Source organism: Alosa sapidissima, chromosome 10, assembly GCF_018492685.1.
Source record: "Alosa sapidissima isolate fAloSap1 chromosome 10, fAloSap1.pri, whole genome shotgun sequence".
In the NCBI taxonomy this organism is placed as follows: domain Eukaryota; kingdom Metazoa; phylum Chordata; class Actinopteri; order Clupeiformes; family Clupeidae; genus Alosa; species Alosa sapidissima.
The window spans coordinates 6,729,670-6,736,507 of NC_055966.1; the positions used below are offsets into that span (position 1 = coordinate 6,729,670).

Genomic DNA, 6,838 nt, shown 5'->3' on the forward strand with positions numbered 1-6,838 from the left:
ATTGTAATGGCCGTCTAGCCTATAGCCTACATGTTGTTCCTTTTTCAGGATGTACCCATATCTGGGAACGTGATGTGAATGTTTGCATATGGCTTATGTCAGGCTTTATATCAATATTTGTGTCTCATTATTTGATTTTCTTCATATTTTTGCATTAATGTCACTAGGAAGCATGCCAATAGAAATATATTCATTTATCTGTGTGGGATTGGCTGGAACCTGACAATATAAGAACCATGATAGTGGGATAATCTATGGCTGAGCAATTTACAAAAAATGTACTGACAAATAGTTTACATTAGAATACATTATAACTTCGCCCCAATGAGGCTATGTAGAAATGTGCTGCAACTTCAAAACCGGATTACTCAGGAACCACTTATTGCACAGAGGCATGCTTTATATCCTCGTATTCGGTATGGTTTGCTGTTTATTGTGATATTGGGCTTGCCACATGTTGTGTGAAGGGTTAGTGAGATATTTAACCGAGAGTAATGGGTGCACCCATGTGCACTGTGTGCAAAATGCAAATATGATTAGCCTAAATTGCATGTCGGTTAAATTTCTCGCGAACCATCACAGGAACTTGGCGCTAATATCATTGGAAAGCTTAGATTCCGCTCGTTCACATGATGTGTGATATGTATAGGTTTAGTTTAGTTGAACCTTATCTGCCAGGTATTTGACCTACCAGGTTGACACTTCAGGGTGAAAAATACTCAATAACACTCAAAGCATACCTGAAGCCGGGGAAATGCGGGGGAAATGCCCTGGGATGGCTTCTGAAGTAGCATCACAAATGAGAGAAAATTTAGAAAATTCCACAGAAAGGGGGTGCTCTTGAACCCTCTCACCATCTCTGAAAGCATAACTAGTTGATCACCTGGGCCCACCCTGCAGTCAGACTGTAAGGGAGCCCATATGTGTATCCACTATAAAGTCTTGGCTGAAACAGATGCTGCATGCCATATGACACTGAAAGCATCCAGGAGCCTGGTGAGATGGGAAGTATGGAAAGTATGCATGTTTATGAGGCACGTGAGCAGGTGAGGAGAGATGTCTATGAGTACAGTGATGTGACGCTTTTTCATTAGGCAAACGGGAACAGTGTGCACAATTATCAGTGGAGGAACACGTTGCATGCTGACGAGATGAGTGGGTAATTATGAACCAGACTGGGCCAAACCAGATGGCAGACAAGGTGTTTTCCTCGTCATGCTGCTGGAGATCTTACTGCCTGTGCTCACTGTGAGGGCACTATAATCTACAACCCGACACAGACCTCTGAAGCTGTTACAGCAAATCTCTTCTTCCTCTGGTTTTGTCAAAATGAAGAAATAGTCGCAGGAGAGGCCATTTGATACTAGAGGTAGATAACAAAAAGCCTTTTCTCACAGAAATAATGTCCATGTGTGTGTGCATGAGAGCATTACATTAGTCAGAACAGCAACACAATTATGTCACTGTCCACCACTGGTGGAAAAGTACAAAATATCAAACAGGAGAGGACATTTTGCTCTCCCCGTTGTGTGGTGTTTGTGGCGGGTTGGTTGGCAGAGATGTAATTCCAACTTGTGGACTTTGTCAAAACATGTGAAAGGGTCGTCAGGCATGGCCATGGCAGGCTCAGACCAGACCACAGACCAGACCAGACTCAGACCATCCACATAGTAGCACGTACAGTACAAAAACATGGCCGACTGCAGGTTTCTCTCCCAGCTCTACGTTGCAAGGCTGTTTTAAAAGGAATCTACCTCTTAGAATGAAATTGTTGAGCGAGTCAGGATGGGTCTGGATGAATGCCCACCACCCGTCCACTTGAAGCGCAGACAAAGTGCAGATCGTCACGTCAAGGCTGAGGGACGCCAACTCGTCTGCAGGATGAAAGGCCTGTTCGTCCTGCTGGGCCCGCAGGACATCACAGGAGGAACCTGAACGCACAGCGATGAAGACCCACTTTGGAGAGTCCAACGACTGGACTCACTCAGGGACACCAGATGAAAAACAGACTTTGGGCAAACTCATGCAAATTCACGCTGGTGTTTATTAATGTTCATTGTCCCTAATAAACAAGAAAGAACATGTCGGAGATGATCTAAGCTTGATACAGATTCAAAGATTTAGTAAGTGTTTCTTATGAGTGTGTGTGTGTATGTTTGTGTGTGTGTGTAAAGGCCTCTGACTCCAGGCTGTCCTGAATAAGTTCACACTACAAGACAAACCAGGCCCGTGTGTTGCTCTCAGTTGAGGGGCCTTGGACTGCCTTGCCTTGGCTGACAGAGTTCTCTCTCTGAGGCCGTTTGAAGCCCTGCTTGAAAGTGTTTCTTGTTTACTACAGCCCCTCCTCTACAGCTGTGTAATTGATGGACTAAGATGACTGTGCGTTTGGCATGTTCACGAAAGCATTGTTTCCCTTCATGGATGAGTGGTTTCAGGGCTAATGTCAAACAGCCATGTTTGCCACTCGTCATGACTCTCATCAGACCCTTTGGAGCTTTGTAGCAGCAGTGTAAGAACTAGCTGATAGCTCATCTGGGAGGCAACGTAGGAACTAGCTGATAGCTCATCTGAGAGACAACGATAGAACTAGCTGATAGCTCTGAGAGGCAACATAGGAACTAGCTGAGTCTGAGAGCTTATTTGAGAGACAACGTAGGAACTAGCTGAAAGCTCATTTGAGAGACACTAGAGCTGTGCAAAAGAAACTCATGAAAATATCTCAGGATGTAAATGTCCTACATCCTGTTTTATGAACAGAGATAGTGGGACATGGATAGACACATAGAGAGAGAGGTAGCGTGACAGAGAGAGACAGCCATAGAGTTTGGATAGTAGCCTACGTGTTTATGTACATGTTTGTCTATGTGTTAGAGAGAAGTATACATAAAGTAGGCCTATACAGTTTTTTTTAGAAGCGAGTGTCCTACGAGTATATAATGGTGTACGATGAGGACAGTGTGTGTGTGTGTCTGTGTGTGTTTGGGGACAGACAGACAAAAAGACATGGAGGCTCACTGACAAGTATACACTGATTTTGACATGTAGTAATTTTTCCCTAAATGAAACTGTATTTATATACTCAATTTGTTTGTGTTTTGCAAAAACTCATTTCAGATAAGTAATATTTGCAAGAAAAAAAGGGTTTCGCTTCAGATTTGTTTGTGTTTTAGAAAAAACTAATTTCAGTTAAGTAATATCTGCAAGAAAAAAAGGGGTTTTGCTTCAGAGGCGGTGCTGCGCATGCGTTTATTTGGCTGCCAAAAGACGATTGTCCTCCATTTTGCAAACGGTTCCGTTGGCTTGAAGAGATCTGCACTTGAAACCTTCGGTTTTGACTTTTAACGGTAAGTGGTATATTATTAAACCTCATTTGATAGTCAGTTTACCATTAGAAATTTGAAGTGTCTTTAATTGCTTTATTTGACACGATAGAGCTGTTTTCTTGAATATTTAAGAAATCGTCTAGCAAGCTAGCTAACGTTAACTTTACCTACTCCAATATAAGGTTAACTTGGCTAACAAGTTCATCTTAAAGTTTACTTTTATTACCTCCTCGACGTAATTGATTGAATAACTTCAAAATCAATATAGACCTTAATGTTAGACAATAGGTTGTTGAAACTCAGTGGACCCATTAAAGTTTGTACAATTAACATTAGCTGCTAACTGAATTGGAACATAGATCTTGCCTGAAATATGGTTCACCTTAAAGTTAGCTAGTTAGCTAACCGAACACGTTTTCACCGACCCCTGTGGAGTCAACTGACAAATACGTTTGTTTGGAGACTCAGAATATAGGCCAAGGTACATGTAAAAAGGAAAGAAATTGGACGCATGTATCGTGAGTGATTAGGTCAGGTCATAACTCGGACATTGTTGGGCAAAAGCCACATTTACGCTAGGTTTAGAAACGTGTTGATTTATTCTGTCAGTAATGGAGTACCACTATTCTCAATAATGTCATTGCCAGCGCTGAATATGTGTGGTGGTGGCATTTCTCGAACTCAACAGCAGTGCAAGATCTGGACAGGCTGATGCTACGCACCTGTTAAGCAGGTCTTGGTTGAACATTTTATTTGTTCCATGGTGTTGAAATTCGAAATGTGTTCCCTCCAAGGGGACAGTCAGACCATCAAGCAGGGCTGTGTAGCTATTGTTGGTAGATTGTAAGATAATCAAATGGCAATTAAATTAAGTGTCAAAATCGTTTGATTAACTAGTACCATTTGTGTATGTATTAAATAAGTATATCTCATAAATGTATACTTTATATTTATATTACGGCTGTCAAAATAACTGATTAATTTCGATTAATTAATTTCAGAAAAAATAACTGATTAAAAAAATTAGTGCAGATTAATCGATTCCGTATGACCTTTGACCCCGAGCCGTTCTAGTCAGCAAAAATTAGAATGTAAAATGAAGGAGAGAGAAGAAAACGTGCTGCCTGAATCATTGATTGGAACATTTACTTTTAAAAAATGGCCTGATGGTGTTGATAAAAAAATAAAGTGTTGAAAATAAAGTCCTCTGCAATGTCTGCAGCAAGGAATTAGCATATCACTGGAGTTCATCAACTCTATAGTTGCACATCAATGCAAAGAAATAAGTGGTGACATTGAGGGGAGTGTTAATTTATTTTCATTGTGTCCCCTAGGTTATATCTGTGGCCTGAAATGCCTTGTATGTGAAAAAACTTCTTCCCGAAGCACAATAAAAAGCATAATAAAAGAGTCTTTGAACTTTAATGTCACTAATGCTGATTATTCAATGATTCATTTGAATTGAAATATTTAAAATACTTTCACATCAAAAATTATATATCCGATTAATTTAGATTAATTAATCACAGAGTATGTAATTAATTAGATTAATCGATTTTAATCCATTGACAGCCCTAATTTACATTATAAATGTGTTTTCTATCCTCTTTAGTTACAGGTATTGAGAAATGTCCTTGCTTGATGACTGGATCAGGAAATGCCTGTGATGCTTTGGTATTCAGGCAAGCTACAGGTCAAAGATGCGTAACCTTGGATGTCCAGTGACCGCCGTTTTCCAGAAGAAGAAGGTCATAAGTTCCAGAAGAAGGTTTAAAGGACATAAAATGGCCAAACATTTGAGGATTTTGCAAGGTGTAAGTTTGTATTACTATTATTGTTTACTTCTCTTACATATTACATACAATGATCACATTGGATCTGTTTCTGCTACTGCCATTACTTAGTCACCCTACTCACACACTGCTCTTATGTGCCTTATTACAACATAGTGACAGATAGAGGCATTATAATTTTGTGTCTAACTATAACTGGACTCCTCAGGATTGATACGACTACATGAGTCGTCATACATTCACCCACTCACTCATTTTCCCTTTGCTCACATTGTTCCTTCCCCAACTGGTACACTCACTTATTAGCCTGATGTCGTCATACTCAATTCCTGTCAGAATTTAAGTCTGACGCTGCTTAGTTGGGACGTGATTATGGGGTGTGTTTCAACCAAAGAAATGCTTGCCAAATGCCTGTTATCTGTTGTAAAGCACTCTGAACTGAATCTTCCGTATTAAAAGTGCTTTAGAAATAGAGGTTATTATTATTTAGAGTATTGATTGTATTTTCACAAAATAATTAATATCCCTGTATCTGAACAGACAGAGACTGTACATCTGAGGAGGGAGGCAGCCATCAAGACCCTGTGCCTTTATTTTGGTGAAGATGATGATTCTCTCATACATGTACATGGTAAGTAACACTAATAAAGTGCATGATGAAATTGCAATAAAGGGTAAAGGGTAAAATAACTCATCAATGGTCCCATTTATTTTTATGCCCATTTTTAAGCCAAAAACCTTTAAGCCAGCTCCCAGCTCGTACCTTTTCTCAAGCGTCAACCTAAAGCAGCTTTTTAAATTTTGTACAGGATATCCATGGCAAGGAGGTGTCAAGAGAAAACCACCCCTTGGAACATGAGGACATCGGCATCGTTGTGGATGGAGGCATCATTTTGGAGGAACCTGGTCTGTTGCACAAGGCTGTGCAGTGAAGCCAGAGACTTTCTAATGAGGAGACACAGCACTCAAAAAATCCTCCATAGAAATGCATGGGGTTAGTTTGTAACACCGTTGTATACACATATCCCACCCCTTCCTCGGCAAAACGTTGACATGTGAATACATTGAGCCAATCATATGATGTGTTGTGCAGACATCGTGCCAATCATGTGTTGTGAACTCGGCGCTGGAGTAAGGTTGGGGTCGTGAAGCCTTGCGCACGTGCATTTCTGCCAAATAGGATGCCCGATGAGTGGCAAAAAAGCGTTGCATTATGGCTGCCGAGTGGAGGGACTTGCCTAAAAGGACTTTGGTGAAGCTAGGGGTCATATACACATTGAATCAATGTTGAACTCTTCAATACTATTACAAATTCATGCAAAAAGTTGTCATTCAGATGGATGGTGATAAGCTCCTACCCAAGGTTCGTAATCTTAAGAACCAAATCATTAGATGGGCAAGTGGGCCTCTTCTTTCTCTTCCCTTCTCTCTCTCTCTCTCTCTCTCTCTCTCTCTCTGTCTGTCTTTCTATCGTTCGTCCTCTCTCTCGGCACACTTTTACACACACACACACACAATATCTTGCTGTATGGTGTTTGGCTTTGTATCAGGCACAAATTCGTGCAAAAAGTGGTCATGCAGATGGATGGTGAGAAGCTCTCACCCAAGTGTTTCTACCTTAAGAACCAAGTGACATTTAAATTCAAGCCAAAGTATTTGTGTTTTTGGGCTCTGTTTTTATTTCTTTCTTTCCCTTTTTCTTTCATTCTCTTTCTCTCTATC

General features: G+C 40.6%; 1 long non-coding RNA gene across 1 annotated transcript; it reads left to right on the forward strand.

Annotated features, from left to right (window-relative positions):
* The first annotated feature begins 3,010 nt into the window (after positions 1–3,010).
* Positions 3,011–6,410, forward strand: LOC121721524. The gene is made up of 4 exons (XR_006034860.1): positions 3,011–3,344; positions 4,936–5,137; positions 5,657–5,747; positions 5,926–6,410. It is a non-coding gene; the product is annotated as an uncharacterized LOC121721524 (long non-coding RNA).
* The last annotated feature ends 428 nt before the right edge of the window (positions 6,411–6,838 follow it).